The sequence below is a fragment of the Hemicordylus capensis genome, chromosome 3 (assembly GCF_027244095.1).
Source record: "Hemicordylus capensis ecotype Gifberg chromosome 3, rHemCap1.1.pri, whole genome shotgun sequence".
Taxonomy (NCBI): domain Eukaryota; kingdom Metazoa; phylum Chordata; class Lepidosauria; order Squamata; family Cordylidae; genus Hemicordylus; species Hemicordylus capensis.
In genome coordinates this window covers 230,413,895-230,435,903 of record NC_069659.1, presented here as the reverse complement: position 1 = coordinate 230,435,903, position 22,009 = coordinate 230,413,895, and the positions used below count along the sequence as shown (strand labels likewise).

At 40.3% G+C, this 22,009-nt stretch overlaps 1 protein-coding gene across 2 annotated transcripts in view; it reads right to left on the bottom strand.

Moving 5' to 3' along the window:
* MYPN (myopalladin) overlaps nucleotides 1-21,663 on the bottom strand; it is a 123,435-nt gene extending 101,772 nt beyond the window's left edge. Inside the window, exon 1 of one of the 2 annotated variants that reach the window (XM_053308578.1) lies at nucleotides 21,581-21,663. The gene's annotated coding sequence lies outside the window, so the exon portion shown is untranslated. The remainder of the gene's footprint in view (nucleotides 1-21,580) is intronic. The other variant, XM_053308577.1, reaches the window with a different exon arrangement.
* Between the last annotated feature and the right edge of the window lie 346 nt (nucleotides 21,664-22,009).

Below are 22,009 nucleotides of genomic sequence, written 5' to 3'. Positions count from 1 at the left end.
AGTGCAACCCCATCCAGAACCGGTAGAATCTCCTCATCCTGATTGGCTCTCCTACTGACCAACATTACTGCCATCTTGTCTGGATTCAGTCTCAGTTTATTAGCCCACATCCAGCCCATCATGGCCTCCAATCCCTGATTCAGAACATCCACTGTCTCCCTAGGATCAGGTGACAAGGAGAGATAGAGCTGAGTGTCATCTGCATATTGCTGACAACTCAGTCCAAGTCTCTGGATGACCTCTCCCAGTGGCTTCATTTAGATATTAAACAGCAAGGGGGACAAAATCAAACCCTGCGGGACCCCACAGGCCAATGGCCATGGGGCTGAGCAGCAGTCCCCCAGCACCACCTTCTGGACCCTCCCCCCAAGAAATGACTGGAGCCACTCCAATGCAGTACCTCCAATTCCCATACTCAAGAGGCGGCCCAGAAGGATACCATGGCCGATGGTATCGAATGCCTCTGAGAGGTCCAGCAGAACCAACAGGGACGCACTCCCCCTGTCTAGCACCTGGTGAAGGTCATCCACTAGAGCGACCAAGGCAGTTTCCGTCCCATATCCGGGGCAGAAGCCAGATTGAAAAGGGTCCAGATAATCCCAGCAGTCCCTGCACAGTGCTAGCACACATATGGCCTCTGCGCATGCGTGGCAGCCATGTGTGTGCTGGTGCTGCTCAAGGTCAGCTGGGAGACGCCCCAGCAGCATGCGGGCATAGCTGGGGGGAGCACTGGGATGGCAGCAATGGCGGCGAGCAGAGGAGGAGCAGGTATGGACCTGCTCTCCCCCACTTTAAAGGGGTTGTGTAAGCCCTCAATTTTAAAGGGAGGTGCCTGCAATTCAGACAGCCGAATGTCACTATTCACTTTTTTTTTTAATGCATAACCATTCCAACTTAAAGCTGTCTAAATTATTATTTTCTAAGGTAGAAAATCTAAACAGAAACAAAAAGCTCAGTACCTCAGTCCACATAACATCCTATTTGCTGTCCTGAGCCATTGGTCATGTGCAACACTTAATCCAATTTATTAAATTGTTTAATGGATTACAAATAGATGATCACTAACTTTTTCTTCTGCAAAACTTGTTTTCTATTCCAAAACTCGATGGGTTTTGTCAGGCCAAAATGCTGGTCTTCCTTTATCCACATTCTGGCATTCATGGTAATGAAAATAACAAGTCAAATAAGAAAACTACTTTCATAGGATGTGGTGGCATGCCCTGCCAAAGGATTTTTGAAAACATTAATTTTAAAACATACATCTTAGAAAACGCATTCTCAGAAACAATCACACACGCTGGATCTTTAAACATTTGCATACAACTATCTCAGCAAGCACACAGTTGTGTCTTTGCTGATATAGTTATGTGCAAATTAAAAATGTCCCCAGACCTACATAATCCAGAACAAATTATTCCCAAGAAAAAAAAGGCTGTTAATATTTGTTAAATAGGCACAGTTGTATGATATGTCATGGATTGGCATTATGTATTTCTTGAGTCTAATCTTTTCATTTTCCCAGACTGATTATTAGGCCAAGGGTTGCATACTGGGTGAAGCAAAAGTCATTTGATTTGCTACAGGATTCTTAATTTGGCTATCTGCATTTCTCCTTTTTCATTCTGGTTGCTCATCAACCCCCCTCTACTGTTCCTGAACGTGTACTACACCTCATGATACCCCCAGTCAGTTATCCCAGGGTGAACTCCAGAAAACGTCTATTCTGAGCCCTTTGCAGATGTTCCATCTGAATACACTAAATGTGCACAGTGTGTGTGTGGGGGGGGGGGGAGGTAGGATTGTGGCAGCAGGTCCCACCCCCAGTCTCCATGCCTTCTACTGTTTGAATAGACTCTGTCTAAAGCCAATCAAAATGTGTGTTCCTGCTTTCTAGGGTTTGTTTGCATGGCTGGGAACCCTGCTGTTTGTTTGTTAATATGTCAGCAAATCATTTTCTGCCCTTACAGACTGATTAATTGTTATAATTTGTTTATTCACACTGCATTTATATACCACCTTTCTGCCAATGCTTCCAATGCCTTCAAGGTGATTTACAACTATCATACTAAAAACAAACTTAGAGCAATAAACACAACAGATAAAACAAGAAAATAGCATAATCAAAATAAGGATTACATTCCAAAGACACCAACTTTGGAAGACCTGCAAAAATAAAAAATGTCTTTGCTTGTTTTCAAAAGCAAACAAATATAGCGGACAATTGGCCCTGCTCCTAACAAAGGCCAACCTAGCCTCCATCAAAGATGGTACCTAGATCAGCACCAGCACTCAGCCAATCTTAATGCTCAGTGGGGTTTGATCTTATATGTTTTCCCCAGGCCTGGCCCAAGCCCACCCCTTGGTGGGATGGTGAGCCTGCACTTTGTGGGATGCAGAGAATGACAATGTCCACCCACCTGTACCCTAACTCTTTTTATCTGGCAGTGGTGGCAGCCATCACAGCTGCCACTCTTCCCCTGCCTCCTGCATGGGGAGGAGACATCCACACTTCCTTTCGGCTCCTTTCCCCCTGCCTTTTGAAAAGCCAAGGAGTTGAACACGCGGCATGAAAAGGAGGAAGGGTGGCACAGTGATGGCAGTGCGGGCAATGTGGGAGTACTTCTGTCAGCAGCAGATATGGTAGGAGGAGCCACCCACTAATGGATCAGTGAGACAGGCAGCCAGTAAAAGTGGGCATGGGCTGCCCCCTTGGCCACCAATCTACCATCTGAGGTGGCCGCCTCTCTGCACTTCATCTGCAGTTTTCCCCATCTCAGACTATTCAATCCAAAGATTTCAGAATAATTAATATGGCAGATCAGTTGAAAGACCGGCAGGAGCAGCTGAACAAGTTGGATATCGTGGGTATATTTAGAAGATATTAGCAAATTAATAAGCCAACTCTGTTGTGCTACAGAAGACATATTGATGCCTCAGTCTTTGTCCATAACTGATATTGTGAAACTGAAAGTTGTGAAACGGATAACAATCCTATGCTGGAAGAGAAGTTAAATTCTCTTCCTGTCACCCTAAATCCTTCACAGATGTTTCCTTATAATTTTATCAGCCAATATAATTCATGAGACAAAAATATTGTCTTATCTAACCCTGATCCACATTAGATGCTAGTTTGGGAAATCCTGTTCAGAATTTCACACAAGCCCCACTCTCACACACACTCACACCCCTATGTGTCAAACCCTACTGAAAACCAATATGACCTCATCAGCTTCATTCCTTCCCTGTAAAAGAATCTGTCTGGAATTCTCTTATACTTCTGCCAAGTTACTGAATCATTTCTTTTTTCTCGTGTTAGTTTTCATTCATTTCCCTGTAAAGTGACAGGTGGTTACTTCTATGAAAAAAGTGGGCTGTACAGATATTTAAATAGCTTCTAATTAAAGAGAGGCATATCTGCCGGACCTATGATAGCTGTTGGCTCTTTGAGAAGGAACTAAAGTGTTGTTACATCCCAAAAAATAATCCAAGAGGAGGGCTCAATGTGCAGTAGCAAGTTTCCATCGGAGGATCCATCTACTATACTGGACTCTTTGCATGCAACAGGGTGTTGCCATGTAATAATAATAATAATAATAATAATAATAATAATAATAATAATTCAATTTCTATACCGCCCTTCCAAAAATGGCTCAGGGCGGTTTACAAAGAGAAATAACAAGTAAGATGGCTCCCTGTCCCCAAAGGGCTCACATTCTAAAAAGAAACATAAGACACACACCAGCAACAGTCACTGGAGGTACTGTGCTGGGGGTGGATAGGGCCAGTTACTCTCCCCCTGCTAAATAAAGAGAGTCACCACGGTAAAGGTGCCTCTTTGCCCAGTTTAGCAGGAGTACTCATATAAATGTCATAGATGGATGCTTGTCTCATATTTAGGGCTGCAAGAACAGTTCTTAAATAATGCTAGACTTGAAAGTACATACTGTATGTGAATGCTTCTCCGGATGTGTATTTTCAACAGTGATGTGTATTCTATATCTGCAATCTCCAGTAGCGCTGCACAAGGTGGATGGGGATATGTATGGTACCATATCTGTGCATTAGTAATTATTATCTAATTTTAATGTAGTAATTTTAATGTAAAAGGGTTTTATTGCTTCATAATCTGTCCTATCCTATTGTATGTACTCCTCATAATTACTGCATCATGCTATCTTATGCTAGTCTTGGACCATAACAAAGATGATTGATTGATTGATTGATAATTGATTGAAATTATTGTGCACAACACCTTGTTGTACATAATCCCCAACCCCACCTTCTAGATGAGGGACACTGATTTTTGACATGAAAGTCAAAACAACTTTTAAAAATATGCTGAGGAACAATTTTAAAGCAAACAATAAAACTTAGCATAATGACATGGGGAGGGGGAACCCCCACAGGAGTTGCTTTATAAGTGAAGTCCAAAGCAATGCTTTCCACATCATCATCTTGTAAAAATTATGAACACCCACACCTGATATCCTAGTGACCTGCAAGCGGGCTGTGTAAGACCCAAGACCAGATTAAAGGGATTGTAGGCCCTGTGCTGTACTTGAATGCTGTACTTGAATGCCAAAGAGGCACCTTTCCATGTGGTGGTTATCTTTATATTTAACAGGGGGGGAGTAACTGTTCCTATTCATAGCCATATGACTATATTTTATATTACTATATTCATATATTCATAGACTATATGACTATATTCATAGTCATAGCACGGCATCCTTCCAGTGGCTGTTGCTGGCATCTACCTTATGTTTATTTTTAGAATGTGAGCCCTTTGTGGATGGGAAACATCATCATCATCATCATCATCATCATCATCATCATCATCATCATGCTGTTTATACACAGTCTACCAGATATTATTGACTGGATTTGGTAATTTAATTATCAGGCCCTTTCCAAGGGTCTAGGATAACTAAAGAAGAAGTAAAGATATTGTTGTAGTATTTGTGCTGTCCCGAGTAGTGTGGCCTTCTGTAGTTGATGTGTTGTAATTTTATCGATGCCCAAGGTGTCAAGATGGTGTTCAAGTTCTTTTGGTACGGCACCAAGGGCACCAACAACTATTGACACCACTATTGTTTTCTTTTTCCAGAGACGCTCAATTTCAATCTGAAGGTCCTTGTAATTAGTTATTTTCTCCATTATTATTTTTGTTTACACAGTCAGACAGGTGTTATTGACTGGTTTGTTTTATCCAAACATTGAGTCTTTCCCAAGGACCTGGGATGGCAGAATTTTATTATTATTTCTTGTTTACACAGTCAAGCAGGTGTTATTGACTGGTTTGTTTTATCCAGACATCGAGTCCTTTCCAAGCACCTGGGATGGCTGAATTTTGTTATCAGTGTTGTTCTTGTTGTTATTATAGATATCGTCGCAGAATATAGGCTGTTCCCAGTAATGTTGCTTTTCATAATTGGCTGATGGTGATTTCTGTGGCCCCTATGGTGTTGAGGTGCTATTTTTATTATTATTATTATTATTATTATTATTATTATTATTATTATTATTATTCCATTTAAACCACTTTTAGAATGGATGAGAAGTGGAATAATAATAATAATAATAATAATAATTATTATTATTATTATTATTATTATTATTGCCAGCAAGCAAGAACTGGTGGAATAATCTGATTGAGAAGATCACAGAAAATGAAGAGGCAAAAATCCTTTGGGATTTTCGAATACAAACAGATAAGCATCTAGTGCACAATACGTCTGATCTGACAATCATTGAGAAGAATCGATTGCTGATAATTGATATTGCAATTCCAGGGGATAGACAACAAAAAACAATAGGAGGAAATAACTAAATACAAGTACCTTCAGATTGAAACTGAGCGGCTCTGGGAAAAGAAAACAATAGTGGTGCCAATAGTGGTTGGTGCCCTTGGTGCATTACCAAAAGAACTTGAGCACCATCTTGACACCTTGGGCATCAATAAAATTACAACACATCAACTACAGAAGGACACACTATTCAGGAAAGCACGAATACTATGATGTTATCTTTCATTTTTCTTTAGTTATCCTAGACCCTCGGAAAGGGCTTGATAATTAAAGTACCAAATCCAGTCAATAACGTCTGGTAGACTGTATGTAAATAGCATAATACATACATACATACATACATACAGCATCTCTCAAATAAGTCAAAATGCAAGTTCCCTAATAAGTTCACTTCCAACCATGCCACATCTAAGAGTACTTGTTTATTAATTAAGGTTTTTGTAATCTAACTTTCAGCCCCTCAAATGGCCCCCCAGAAGTGATGTCATATAGAGAACATTTCTGTTTTGTTTTTCAGGGTAAACAAGCTACTAAGCATTTCATATATTTTCACAGCTGCAGATAGCATTTGTTCCTCTGCCATCTAATAACAAACACCTACAATAGCCTTATCTTGGGAAATGTAAAAGTGAACACGGAACTCCCCAATTTGTGGATATGAACCAGACATCTGTAAGGTAGATTTGAAGCAGATTATAGATGTCGAATTGGTATGTTTGAATTGAAACCTCGAATTGGTATGTTAAAGGATGCCAAAGGACAGTTAGTAACTGATTCAGAGAAGATTAAACAGAAATGGAAGGAGTATACTGAAAGGATGTCAACATCTAGAAGATATAACCTACTTGCAAGAACCTCTACTATGGGAAGATGCCATCTTATTTGTTTGTTATTTCTCTTTGTAAACCGCCCTGAGCCATTTTTGGAAGGGCAGTATAGAAATCGAATTAATAACAATAAAAACAACAACAACAACAATAAGAAAAAGCCCCAGTGAGGCACTACCTTGGTGTGGTTGTGGGGCTTGTGTGCTCTGAGGAAGGTGAGAGCTATGCCAGAGGTCCAACCATACTGGACAGGTCTCACCAGAGGAGCCAGACAAAGAGTGCCTCTTCCATCAACAATATGGTGAGATGTAACTTCAATAAATCTATACCGGATCGGTCGTCGCCTGGGTCAACAAGGACCGCGCCAGGTGCTATAGTCCCTGGACATCTAGTGGCAAGTGGGCAACAAGACTCAGGATCTTCAGTTGAGCAACCAGGGCTGAAGACAGCAAAGTTACTGGAAGAAAAGTCGCTTAACCGAAAAAAATATACAAAAAATGCCAGCAAGGAAATAATGATCTGCTATTACAAGTCTAGTCCAACTAGAAGAGGTTATTTAAAAAGAATGTACCAAATTTGGAAAGAGAAGCATCCAGATACAGAAATAACAGAACAAAGGCTAGCAGACCAGAGAAGATACATAATAAGAAATAAAGTATTGACAGGAGTTGAGCTGGAAGAACTGGAAACAGCAACACAGGCTCAAGATATGGAAGAAGAATTACCACCAATTGAAGAAGTTGCTCAGGCGCAGGTGGAGGAGGTGTTGGAAATTGAGGATGCCACTGTTACTGAACTGTTTCAAAATCAAAACCAGGCAACCACCCCTTTGCCTTCACCTCAAAAACCCAAATGCCGTTTAACAGAAAAGCAACAAGAACTAAAGCAAAAAATAACAGAGCACATGAACCAAACAACCACCAGGGTTCGACTTCCAGCTCTAAAAACAGTTGCCAAAAAACAACTTGCTCAGGCATTAAAAGATGTCAATGCTGCACTTGCAGAGATAACAACCAATAATTTGCAAGAAACAAACCAACTAATGTACAGTGCAGCAACAATAACAACACAAGAGCTCGGATATAAGATCAGTGGACCTGTAAAAAAAGAAAGCAGTACATCACCTAAATGGAAGATTAGATTAGAAAATAAAATCGCCGGGCTTAGATCAGATGCTAGTAAATTGAAAGATATGCAAGACAAGAAGCTGAAGAATGAAAACACCAAACAGTATCTGATCCAAAAATACCACCTCGATTCAAGGAAAATTAGAGAAGTCCTGGAAATAATAAAGCAGCAAATAACAGCAGTGTCAAAGAAGATTAGCAGATATGAAGCCAGAATTACACAACACAGGCAGAATCTCCAATTCCAGTCGAATCAGAGACGTTTCTACCAAAGCATAGAAGGAGAAACTGCAAGAAACCTAGAAACACCAAATAAAGAAGAAACAGTGCAATTCTGGGGAAAATTATGGGACAATCCAATAGATTATAATATAAAAGCAGGCTGGATGAAAGAGGTCAAAAATGTAACCAACAAATGCAAGATCTAATAAGAACACCAGAATTAATAAGTGAAAGAGCAAAGAAAATTAAAAATTGGACTGTGCCAGGCGACGATGAACTGCATGGCTTTTGGCTTAAACACCTAACAAGCCTTCATAAACAACTATCAAAACAGTTCAATCACATTTTGCAAGGAGGTGATATTGAACAATGGCTAACAACTGGGAAAACTCATCTCATTATGAAAGACCCAGCAAAAGGTGCAGTTCCAAGTAATTATAGACCGATAACCTGCCTGCCAACCATGTTCAAATTATTAACTGGAATAATAGCAGATGAAGTGATGCAACACTTATTAACTAACAAACAGCTTCCAGTTGAACAGAAAGGAAATTGCCCGAACACCAGAGGCACAAAAGACCAGCTGCTGGTTGACGAAATGATTTTAGAAAATTGCAAGAGAAGAAAAACCAATCTAAGTGTTGCATGGATTGACAACAAGAAAGCCTTCGATTCATTGCCTCACACATGGATACTAAAATGTTTAGAAACAACTGGTGTCAGCAAAAACATTCAGATATTTATTTTTTAAAAGCCATGAGCATGTGGAGTACACAGTTAACAATCAATGGCGAGACACTTGGACAGGTTAGCATTAGAAGAGGCATTTTCCAAGGGGACTCACTATCCCCTCTGTTGTTTGTAATCGCCATGACCCCACTTTCACAAATACTCAACAAAACAGGCCTCGGATACCAAACATCTAAAACATCAAGTACAATCAACCATCTGCTGTACATGGACGATCTGAAGTTGTATGGAAAGTCCCAGTCAGAAATCGAATCACTGCTAAGCACTGTCCGTATATTCAGTAGCGATATAGCAAGGGAGTTTGGACTAGACAAGTGTGCTGCATTAATAATGAACAGAGGGAAAATAAGAAAAACAGAAGGAATAGAACTGCCCAATGGAAGCAAGATCAAGAACCTGGAAGAGAAAGAACATTACAAATACTTGGGCATTCTCCAGGCTGATAACATCGCACACACTGAAGTTAAAAGAAAAATTGGAAGTGAATACATCAGGAGAGTCAGAAAAATCCTCAAGTCCAAACTCAATGGCAGGAACACCATACAAGCCATAAACACCTGGGCTATACCTGTTATCAGATACAGTGCAGGAATAATAGACTGGACCCAGGCTGAGCTAGAGACGCTGGATCGTAAGACCAGGAAAATCATGACCATCAATCATGCTCTGCACCCCCGCAGTGATGTCGATAGGCAGCTCCCTCACAGCTCAGGTGGAAGAGGAATGCTGCAAGTCCATCAAACAGTAGAGGAGGAGAAAAGAGGCCTCGAAGAATATATAAAGGACAGTGAAGAAGATGCACTTCAAATAGTCAATAATGCAAAACTATTCAACACCAATGAAAGAAAGCAGGCCTACAAGAAAGAACAAGTCAAGAACTGAGCAGAAAAATTGAAAAATAAGCCCCTGCATGGTCAATATTTGCACAATATAAGTGGAAAATCAGACATCATCAGGCAATGGCTTAAGAATGGCAACTTGAAGAAAGAAACAGAGGGTTTAATACTGGCTGTGCAAGAACAGGCACGAAGAACAAATGCAATAAGAGCAAAAGTAGAAAATTCAACAAAAAACAGCAAGTGCCACCTTTGTAAAGAAGCAGATGAAACAGTGGACCACCTAATCAGCTGTTGTAAAAAGATCGCACAGACTGACTACAAACAAAGGCATGACAAGGTAGCAGGGATGATACACTGGAACATCTGCAAAAAATACAAGCTACCTGTAGCCAAACATTGGCGGGACCATAAAATTGAAAAAGTGGTAGAAAATGAAGATGTAAAAATATTATGGGACTTTCGACTACAAACAGACAAACATCTGCCACACAATACACCAGATATAACTGTAGTCGAGAAGAAAGAAAAACAAGTGAAAATGATCGACATAGCAATACAAGGGGATAGCAGAATAGAAGAAAAAGAAATAGAAAAAATCACCAAATACAAAGATCTACAAATTGAAATTGAAAGGCTGTGGCAGAAAAAGACCAGAATAATCCCAGTGGTAATTGGTGCCCTGGGTGCAGTTCCAAAAGACCTTGAAGAGCACCTCAACACCATAGGGGCCACAGAAATCACCATCAGCCAATTACAAAAAGCAGCTTTACTGGGAACAGCCTATATGCTGTGACGATATCTATAACAATTGACAATAAAATTCTGGCATCCCAGGTCCTTGGGAAGAACTCGATGTCTGGATAAAACAAACCAGTCAATAACACCTGTCTGACTGTGTAAAATAATAATAAATAATAATAATGAAGTTAGATCAGCACTCCGGTCATTATCAAGTTGGAAGGCTACAGGAATTGATGGAATACCTACAGAAATATGGCAGACAACAGAAGAAGAATCAGTCAAGGTTCTAACCAAACTATGCCAGCAAATTTGGAGAATGATGCAGTGGCCAACAGATTGGAAGAGGTCAGTCTACATACCCATAACAAAGAAAGGACATCGCACAATATCCTTAATTTCACATGCTAGCAAAATAATGCTCAGGATCATCCAATGCAGATTAGAGCCCTATGTGGAAAGGAAAATGCCAGATGTTCAAGCTGGTTTCAGAAAAGGCTGAGGAACAAGAGACATCATTGCTGATGCATGCTGGATAACTGAGAAAGCCAAAGAATACCGGAAAGAAGTCAACATGTGCTTTATTGACTACAGAAAAGCATTCGATTGCATCAACCATGTCAAGTTGTGGAATATCCTTAGGAAAATGGGTGTCCCAGAACACCTCATTGTTCTTATGAGAAACCTATACACAGGACAGGAAGCCACAGTCCAGACAGAACATGGTGAAACCAGGGGCGTAACTATAATAGGGCAAGGGGAGACAATTGTCTGGGGGCCCACTGCCTTGGGGGGCCCCCAGAGGCAAGTCACATGACTTACTCCCCAGGCCGCGCACCCGCCCGGGCTTCCTTCAGTTGGATTCATCCTCCGAAATTGATGTGAGTGTTGAGACCTGGAGCTACCAGAACAGAATGTCTTTCTCTAGTACCATTAAATGACTTGCATTGTCCACAAGTTACAAAACCTTTTAAAAAATAATTTAGGATGATGTTCTGTTGTGGGACATAGAAGATACACACACACACACACACACACACACACACACACACACACACACGGGGGCCATTTTAAAATCTTGTCTCTGGGCCCACTCCAACCTTGCTACGCCCCTGGGTGAAACAGACTGGTTCCAGATCGGCAAAGGAGTGAGACAAGGCTGTATACTTTCTCCTTCTTTATTCAATTTATATGCTGAACATATACTAAGAGAAGCTGGATTGGAAGATGATGAGCATGGTTTTAAAGTTGAGGGAAGAAACATCAATAACCTGTGCTACGCTGATGACACCACTCTGAGAATGTGGATGATCTACAAGCTCTAGTAATGAAAGTCAAGGAGCACAGTGAAAAAATGGAACTATGACTAAATGTAAAGAAGACTCAACTGATGACAATGGGTACAGCAACCAGCCTCAGAACTGATAATGAAGACATTAAAGGGGTGGATAGCTTCTGCCTTTTAGGATCGACCATCAACTGTAAAGGATCCAGCAGTCAAGAAATACACCGCAGACTAGAGCTTGGTAGGGTTGCAATGAAGGCCTTGGAAAGGATATTTAGACGCCATGATGTGTCTATACCTACAAAGATAAGAATCGTTTGGACAATGGTTTTCCCTGTGACACTCTATGGATGCGAAAGCTGGACTTTGAAGGCTCAAGATAGAAAAAACATTGAAGCTTTTGAACTTTGGTGCTGGAGAAGACCTTTGAGGATACCATGGACAGCCAGGAAAACAAACAAATGGATCACAGAACAAATCAAACCAGAATTTTCACTCGTGGCACAAATGACCAGGCCCATACTTCGGACCAATTATGCGGAAACCCAGTTCCCTTGAGAAGTTCATAATGCTGAGGAAAGTTGAAGGAAAGAGAAGAAGAGGACAACCAGCAGCAAGGTGGATGGATGCAATTACGACAGCAACAAATGCACCACAGAAAGACTTGAAAGGCCAAGTTGAAGGCAGATCATCATGGAGAGAATCTATCTATGTGGTCGCTAAGAGTTGACACCGACTTGACAGCACTTAATCAAGCAAGCAAGCAAGCAAAGAGATGTAAGGTTTGGGACCACTAGGTAGGGCAGGATGTGCTGACATTAGTGGATTTGGACAATGCGGACCATGTCGGCAAAGCCTTCCCGACACCGGATGTTGGGCTTGTGTGTGCACTCCAGGAACTGGTGGTTTGTGACAACTTTGTCACATTATATGTGAAGCTGCCCATAATATGCGCCACTTGCCCCACCCACCTTGGAAAAACTGACCCAAATTGGACATTATGTTATAAGGTTATAAAATTAAGGCTTATGCTCTTAGCCTTTCAGTTTACCTCCTGAGACAATAATTTTCCTACTGTCTAAGTGATCAACTGACTCACTGCAATTGGGCAAAACTTTAGAAGTCATAGCATTTAAAATATATTCTACTATGACAAACCATGTGTTAACAGATACATATATTTAGTACAGTAGTTATCTACAAAAATATCTATGTGTAATTACTCCAGCTATGACATAGTTTCTTTCTTTCCAATGATATGCAGACCTGTTTTCTTCAGGAAGGAAGAGCATTAGTTTAAACCTGGCCTGCAAGCTTATAATGGATAATTAAAAATATATATGTTTTGATAAGTCTCTTAAAGCTATTAGATATTGTTCAGTAAAAACAAAACAATAGCCTTACTTTATAGCTACTTGCTATACTGCCAGTTCAAATTATTAGGGAAAATAATTTTATATTTATGTTTTTATATTTTATGTTTATAAAATAAATATAGGTTATAGTTCCAATGCAATACACGTAAATATTTTTAATTAAGGTTATATTGTTTGTGAAAGATGGTGCTAATGTGGAAATGCTCCAAAGAAAACAAACAGTGAAGATGATAAACACCTATGAATGATTAGAAGGAGAGGCTGAAGAAACTGTTTGGCCTAGTAAGAACTGATAGCTGAACAAGTGTTTATAGTCCAAGAACTTTGCTTAGTATTAGATTAAACCTCATCATTATTTTGTCATTTGCTGTGCATTATTTATTCTGTAGTTCAGGCACTTAAATCCAAAATATTTGGCAGGAATTCTAAGCTTCCAAGCTGACAACCCTCAACCGTTTATTTATATGTACAGAATATATAAAATATCTTATTTGTAAGAGGGAAATGTCAATTTTGTTATTTTAATCTGAGAAGCATAACAGATTCATTTTATGTTTTCCACTGTAGTTTACAATTTATCTGAAAATTATGGTGGGATCTAGTTCATTAACTACCCATAGAGACAGATTGCACGTATTGGTATCTTTGTATTTTATGTGGTGAATTGTTCTTCTGTTAATTTCTTATGTAAAGGCACCAGGTGGTGGTAACTGAAGTCTTTTGTTCAGATTGCTCCTTCTTATAGAAAATCTATTAGAAGAGGCCTAGAGGGGAGGAAACATTGTATGTGAAGAACACTGTAGAAGTTTCACATCGTGTGTTTTAAATTGGGCAGGATGTGGAAGTAATGAGTTTTACAAGGCATGTCTCTTCTCAACCCATTCTTCATAGCAGTAGTTTTCAACCTTTTCTGCCCCAGAACCCACCTTTAACCCTAATCTGCAACATGGGACCCATTGTATTCATTCTCTCTCTCTCTCTCTCTCTCTCTCTCTCTCTCTCTCATATTCTGTGTCTCCTGAGAGAGAGAGAGGTCCACTTTTGGGTTCCAATCAATTGTTCATCCTTATCCAAATTTCACAGTGTGCCAACTGCTTTTTAAGGAGAAAAAAGATGGCTACCATTTTTTAAAAAATTGCTCATAAGATGGTGGTTTGGTTTTTTAACATTATTATTATTTATTATTATTTTAGATATTCCGGTCCAAGCACTTAGGAATAATTGTGCTGGCACAAGAATGCCAAAAGGGGTATTCTTTGCCTGACCCACCCTATGCTGGAAGCCAAAGCACCATAGACCACACTGACACCTATGCAGTTGTTAGGCAGAGAAGACTGAAGGGGTAGTGTGTAGTAGGTAGGCTAGGGCTAGGCAGGCAGGCAGGCAGGCAGGCAGGCTGGCTGGCTGGCTGGCTGGCTGGCACATTGGGTAGCTGCTGATTGAATAGCAGCTGCCCATGTTATATTTTGTGCTGTTTAAGCTAGAGGCAGAGGAACTGGTGATTGTGAGGCTCAGGTGGTTATGAAGGACACCTCTGGGAAGACATGGATTTTTCTTTATTTTGAAGGTGTCAGAGCAGAAATAGGTAGGAGGCAAATTAATAGAAGCAAATTGTTTTTGTAGGGGCTTGGTGTTTAGTGCTTAAATCTCACCCAATGCTTTGTACTTAGCCTGTAGTCTTGGGCAAATCATGTCTTCCATCTTCACTTGTTTGCCTTCTGGATGTTGCAGCAGCAAATTGAGGTGTTTGTTGTTTGAGACTCAGACTTCACCTCTGCCCTGTGCTCAGGGCAAAACCAGACATGACTGGAGCGAGTCCATTTTTAAAACACAGAACTGGCCAATAATGTAGAACGAAGGAGATGGAGTTGGATTTTAACATGGGTGAGAAATTTATGGGTGCATGGGTGAGGAATTCAGAACTCTCTTCCTAAAATATGGCTTACCTCCTCATGACCTGTCCTCCCAAGGTACTTTCTCCTCATCTGAGCTTTGGTACTAGAAGTGACTTTGGCTGGCTGAATAGTGCTCGGGGCCTGCACTGCAAGAGATAAGTGGCAAGCACGGGGTGGGGCCAGGGGTAGAGTTCAGTGTCCTCCACTCGGGTGCCCGTATTACTGTATCAGAGCTCACCCTCTGTTTCTATGTGACTGGGGCTGTTCCATTTTTAAATACAAAATGTGTAATCACTTCTGATTTGGATATCAATTTTTGGCCTTGAGAAAGTCACTTGCTTCTCAGCTTCTGTAAAATTTCCCTTCTGTAAAAAATGTACTGCTGCATCAAATGTGAGGTTGAAGGAGTGGTTTAGTATTTGGGGCTCAGATGGTACTTCTGCCTTAGGCAAGTCACCTATCTCAGTCAAGTCTAGCATGTTGGGGACAACACCTAGATTAACACTGCTCTCATGTAAGAACATTTCACTTATGTAATGGGGAATTGGTGTTTTTTGTTGACCCCCCCTCCTTCACTCTGCTGCCCCGATGCTCCCCTAAAATATTTTCCTGAGGGTCTCCCAACCCTCAGGGGCATATTTTCATGGGTCATTGGGGCCAGCAAAGGGAAGAGGGTATCAGTGAATATCACCTTTCCCACACTGTGCAAGCAAACTGTTCTTATGCAAGTGCAGAGTTAGTCTGGATGCTGCCCCGTTTCCAACAGCAGCCAGCTAAAGGCTTCTGCAAAGCTTGCAAGTGTATGAGGGCAACAGTACTCTCTTGCTGTCTTCTCTCTCTGGTCATTCCATATTCAAAGGTCTACTGTCTCTGAACATTCTATTTTGCTCTCATGGCTGATAGGAGGAACTCCCATGGGTAGAGCTGGGGTGGAGCAAACTGAGGCCATCTCAGATGAATGTTGGCCAGCATATACAATGAGGATGGGAATGTGCCAGGAGTGCACACACTCTAACGTCACTGCAGATGTCCCAATGTGCTCTCAGTGTGTCCTTTAATCGCATGAGAGGACACTAGTCCTCAAATTGTGTCTTTCAGCACAGATGCTGTAGATGAGATGCATATTAAATACTAGGAGCATCTGAAATTCTTCCAAATGCCAGTGAAAGCATTTGAAATTTTTAAGTGAAAAGACAAACAAAAAACAGCAGGTTTAAAACAAGCAAAGAAGCAGAGATGGCCCAAGATACTTTAGTACCCTAGACAGAAAAGTCCAAGTAGTCCCAACACATCACAATGCTGGTAAAAATACAAGCTAAATCACTGTTTGTTGCCCTGTAATGGTACTTCAAAGGGTGATTGTCCTACTCAACCCTGATGGCTTTCCCCCAATCTGACCACAATAAACCTTTGAATCTCACTTCTGAGGAAAGTTGTAAACTCTAATAATGTAACTGGGTTAGGCTACTTGCTAACCTCCTTAAATCTCAATCATGTGACAATGTGTCTCTATTGTAATTACAAATATCATACCACTGGCATTTCAAAATATTCTGGTTGCTGTTTCAGCAGAGGTCTTCCATGGTCACAGTGTGATTTTTTGCTTTCATCTGAGGGACAGGACGCAGCCCTGTGTACCTTTTTGGTCTTTCCACATAGCAAACAATGAAATATGGGTCTCTGCATTGTGGGCACCAGATTTATTCTTCTAGAAAACAACAGAAATATCATCTCATATACAGAGCTCTTGGGACAAATATGAAGTTGCTAAAATCCTGACAGTGCGAGTAGTAAGGTCTGTAATCAGCAGATGCTGGTGAGAGCAGCTGACCCATTTTAACAAGTAAAAGTTCTAAGTGGGTGACAAATTTTAAAAGTTGTGTCAAGTCTGCCTATAAATATTTACTATTTATATGTCCCCACACAATCTCTATCGTCAGCTGAAGGTGGCCAATTGATAGTGTGAGATACAAATGTAGAAGTTATTTAGAAAGTTGCTAGTCACACCCCAGCTTTGGAACTTCCTCTCTTCGGAAGTCTGCCAAATTTGAGCCTGTAAGGCATTTTTACTTGGGTAGATATTTAGGGGCTGGAGATTCTATCAGATATATTTATTTGTATATAGACCATGAATGAGTCTAGGGCATATATTATGTTATATATTTTCATATTAAAGGCAGTGTCATTCTCAAAGAAGCTGTTTGGACACACATTCACTAAATTCTAAATTTTCTGACATTCACTTGGTATAAATCAACATGTGTGGAGGACGTGAACAGGGTCCCACCCACTGGCCCCACTCCCAACTTCCACACATTCAAAAGTACAGATACAGAGCCTACTACATTCATATACCTGAACATGTGAATGCTTCTGCATGCATTATCTGGTACGCTGGAAACTTGGAGATTCAAGATTGTACATACAAAAGCCTATGTGTGTTCTGGTATATGTGTGTAGCCTCCATTGGGAAATGTTACCTTGTGAAAGTATGGTGGTTGACCAGTGGATGTAATCTCAATCACCCCTCTTCACATATTTAATTATATACAAATGAATATAACAAAAATGTTCCAAGTGTACATTTTCAGGACGGAGGATGTGTCATTGCTTTGGAAAGAAATATTTGCCCATGCATTAATTACATTTGAAGATAATATTTCAGAGAAATATTCTATCCATTCTATTAAATGCATTGGCAAATATTCTTCTCCAAGTGCTATTTTTACCACACAGCCAGATCCTATGCATATTTACTCAGAACTAGTTTCTACTGAGTTCAATGGGATCACAGTAAGTAAGTCTGCATGGGGTTTTGAATTCTTCACTTTTACATATTTTTACATATTTTTTTAACAGTTGTAGATTCCCTAGGAAAAATCACCTTCTGGTTGTTCCTCTGTTGGGTGAGAAAGAGTAGCAGTGGGTATAAACAAAGACTATTTCTAGTTTCACTTCTCTCCCCTGTTGATAATTCAAGTTGTAAATAGGCTATTTCTATCTCCTTGGTGTTAGAAACTTATTAAAGAAGCCAACATAGCTTATGATGACTATTAAGTAACTATTTAAAGACTCACGGCATTCACAGGTTTCATAGGGAAGCCAAGAACATTTATAATGGTCAGAACTGGCCATCTCTCAAGAAAAGAGGGATTCAGTCTTGTGACTCCATGGTGATCCATTTGAGGTTACTGCCTGTGAATACATTTTATGGGTTGTCATGTTTCAGTAGTTCTGTCTATTATAAGAGGAAAATATATTGTCTTCAAGATGTGTACATGCTTTTTGTGAAGGTAGTCTTTTTGAGGCTGTGCAGTTTGAATCTGAGCTTGTTTGTTCAGAGGTAAGTCCCCTCTGTGCCTCCTGAAAATGTGTCAGGAGAATTGGGGGTAGGGATGTGCACAAACCTGTTCGGAGGCCTGTTTATGGGCCTCCAAACAGGTTTGAATGACTGGCGGTTCGGCCAGTTCAAAGGCGAGGGTGATACCTTTAAGGGCAGGGGAGGGTGCACTTACCCTACGCACTATGTTTCCCCTGCCAGTGCTGCAATTTAAAAGGGTCTGGTGAAGTGGCAGCATACCTCCCTGCCTCCCCATTGCCTCGTCGGACCAGAAGTGAATGGAAGTACCCAATGCGCATGCGCACGTCACGCTCACTCACGCGCATGCTGGGCATGTGTGATGTGTGTGCGCATGCACCCAACGTGCGCATGCACACTGGGTACTTCCAGTCACTTCCAATCTGACGAGGCAACGGGACAGCAGATAGGTATGCTGCCGCCCCACCGGACCCTTTTAAATTGCAGCGCGGGCAGGGGAAATGCAGCGGGAGGGGTAAGAGCACCCTCTCCCACCCTTAAAGGTATCCCCCCGTCCTTTGAGCTGCCCTCCGCTGGTTCCATGCACATCCCTAATTGGGGGACTCTCAGGGACATATTTTGGGAGGCACAGGTGACCGCAGATAGAAGTGAAGATTTGCAAAAATAACCTCTTCCCTCATTGTGCATGCAAAGCATTATTCCACATGCACAATGTTAATCTGGATGTTGGCCACTGAGTTAAATGTGGCTTACTTCCAAGGAAGTGTGTACAGAATTACAGTGCAATGAATAAGCTCTGTACTGGATCATGCCAATATGTTTGTAGAAAAATTGTTGTTTTTTTCTGGGCATCACAGAAAAACATAAATTACATGTTTTTTAAAAGTACTAATAAGAGCTGTTTTGTAGAAATATAATGCACAGTATCATTATTTTGTTTGTTTTCATTCTTAAAACTCAGATTACTGGATAGGATAATAAGGGCCTGTAAGGACGAAGAGGAATTAGTTGCTTCCAACCAATTCCTTTACTAATAGGAACGAGTTGCTTTCATTATTAAAAATGAAAAAATGTATATCTACTATATTTGTTTCATGTCATGATAAGCTCTTTGAAGTCATATTTATTTTGTCCCTGGAGTAAGTGGCTTGGTAAAAAGTAGCAACTCTGGCTCCATTTAGTATATTGGTTTGGAGTTCACCAGGTGCTAGGTGTACAAATTATAATCTCTCACCAATTGTCACTGATCACAATGAGTTGAGGAAAATATTGGTTGGTTAATACATTTTCTTGACTTTGGAGACATAAACCAGTACCAACAGGGAATGCCATTTATTTACTCTGATCATCATGACTTATACCTTTATTTCTTGCTTCAGTCTCCCACAAGGATGAGAAATTAATTATTTAAAATCTCTAGATCAGTTTCCTAGGCTATTTCTCATGCTTACATGGGTGAAAAGTCCCAGTCCTTCACAACTGGCATTTTTATACCAAGCAGGCTAACTAGGAAACAAATTCTATTTATTTCTATTTCTATTAGGATCAAACTGGATGTACATACAAATATATATTACAGAGATGTGTGTGCTTCCAACTGGAAGAAACTCTCCCCCCACCCCCCACTAAAATACAGTGATATGGGGGGAGGGGAGTCCCCAATCAGAATCGAAACATGTGAGGAGTTCCTCTTACACTGTTTTCCCACTGAAAATCACTCCACTGAAATGATGATTTGCCCTTGAAGTGGTAATTTCCTCAAAAGTGTTCCAGGGAGCCTCAAGATAGAACCATAAGGAATTCAGATAATTGTGGTTCTTGAAAAGAATTCCAGGATCTAAAATGATTTCTATAATGAATTGCCTTTTTTAAAAAAAGATTTTTTTAAATTTTTGATTTTAATTGTTAATTGATTTTAATTGTATTTATTTTGATGTAAACCGCCCTGAACCATTTTTGGAAGGGCAGTATATAAAATAAATAAATAAATAAATAAAAATAAATAAATTATGCCTGATTTACATACATATGCCTGATTTAAATAAATAAATTGTGCCTGATTTAAACCTGGGTTTAAGGACAATTCTAGGAAACCTCTTCTTCCACCCTGAAAGTTTTTGTTTTAAAGTGTAACAATTTTATCGTTATATCGTCAGTTTTTCTTATGCTGCTTCAGTAAAGTTACAGTGTGTGGATAGGCCTTAAGGCCCACATTTTCTGTATTTCATTTGCTTGTCACCAAACATGTCCCCAGCAATACATTGGGTCCAACTTCTCCCTGACACCTTTAAAGATCCCAAAAAGTTTATTTTCCTCCTGAAAATGTAAGCACTGATTTTCCCAGTAGCCAGATCCCCAAATGTTTTGCCGACCCACTGCCACACTTCCATTCATTCCTGCCAGCTCCTTCACTGTCACCTCTCCCACATACAACTAAGCCCACGTGCTTATAGCACTCCTTATTCCATAATGAATATTTTTCTCCCAAGAAAAGTTCTGCTAGGGCAGTGATTATATCAGGAAAATGTTCTGCCTGGAGTTCTAGTTTTTCCTAGAATTATCAATCCCTTTTTAAAATGTGGGTGGATTAATTACTCATATTTTAGCAGACTAGTTACAACATTTAAACAAATCTACATATCTGCCTGGATGAATTCGATGTTAGTTATTTTTTATCTGATAGTGATGACAAAATTACTTATGCAGTTGCTAAGTTCTATCTCCTTGCCATTAAAATTCCAAGTAAGACTGTATCTGTATAGCTGGACTCCATAAGGTCTACGAATAGCTGGATTAGCTATCGTTACTGTTTGAGCTGTATGTAAATATTTCTCTGGTCAGCAACCATGAATAAACTGAACTGAACTCTACATACTACCAAAAGCTCGACATAGATAGCTGATACTGAAGGAGGTATGGGATAACTTCCAAAGTAATAAACAAGGTGTATCTTTCTCATGGTTGGAAAGAAAGGGCATATTTAATATTTGACTAATTCAGGTCTCCCCTCCAAGAATTAATCAACAAATTGATTAACTGACCAATTAAGGCAATTAAAATCTGCAGCCTTAATTTTTGGACACATTTCCATTATAATAAACTAGTTCTTTTCCTTTTCCTAATGTATTCAATGCTACTGCACTTTTAACAATGTGACAATCACAGCACACCACCCACAACCCATTACTACACCCCAGAGTATGTACACCTCCCCCATCTTCTTCTTCTTCTTACAGCCTGCCCCACCAATTACAACTCCTTTTCCTGTGCTCTCATATATTTTCTGCTGTCACTACAATATCCTTCCTAGCTCCAACCTAAAACATTTTGGCACAATGGATTACGTTTATTCATAATCCATTGTGGAAAACTGAACAGAAGCCAGCTTAGCTCACCATGAAGTGATGTGACCTGCCTGTGTGTGAGCGTGTCCCAGGTCTTTCCTCTCCTGTGCCTCTTTCCTCTCCTCACTGCCGGCTGCCTGCCTCCCTGCACGAAGTCTTAACAAAGTAGTAAGAAGGCTAATTTTAGGGTACTTCATCATAGTGCCAAGGAACGGAATGGTGTCATTTCAAAATCAGCAGCATGTGGCACTGCTTTGAGCTGCTGTTTTCTGAGTGGAGAATTGTGGTCTCCCTTTGATCTACAGTAGTGCTTTCCCAATGATTCGTACTTCATAGCAATGGACCTAAATTCACATTCATTCATCCTAAAGGAAAACAACTGTGAAGTAATTAAGGATATAAATATTTGGGCAGAACCTTCTGATTTCATATCCAGTGCATGCCCTTACCTTCATAGCCTTCCATAGTACCCCCCACATC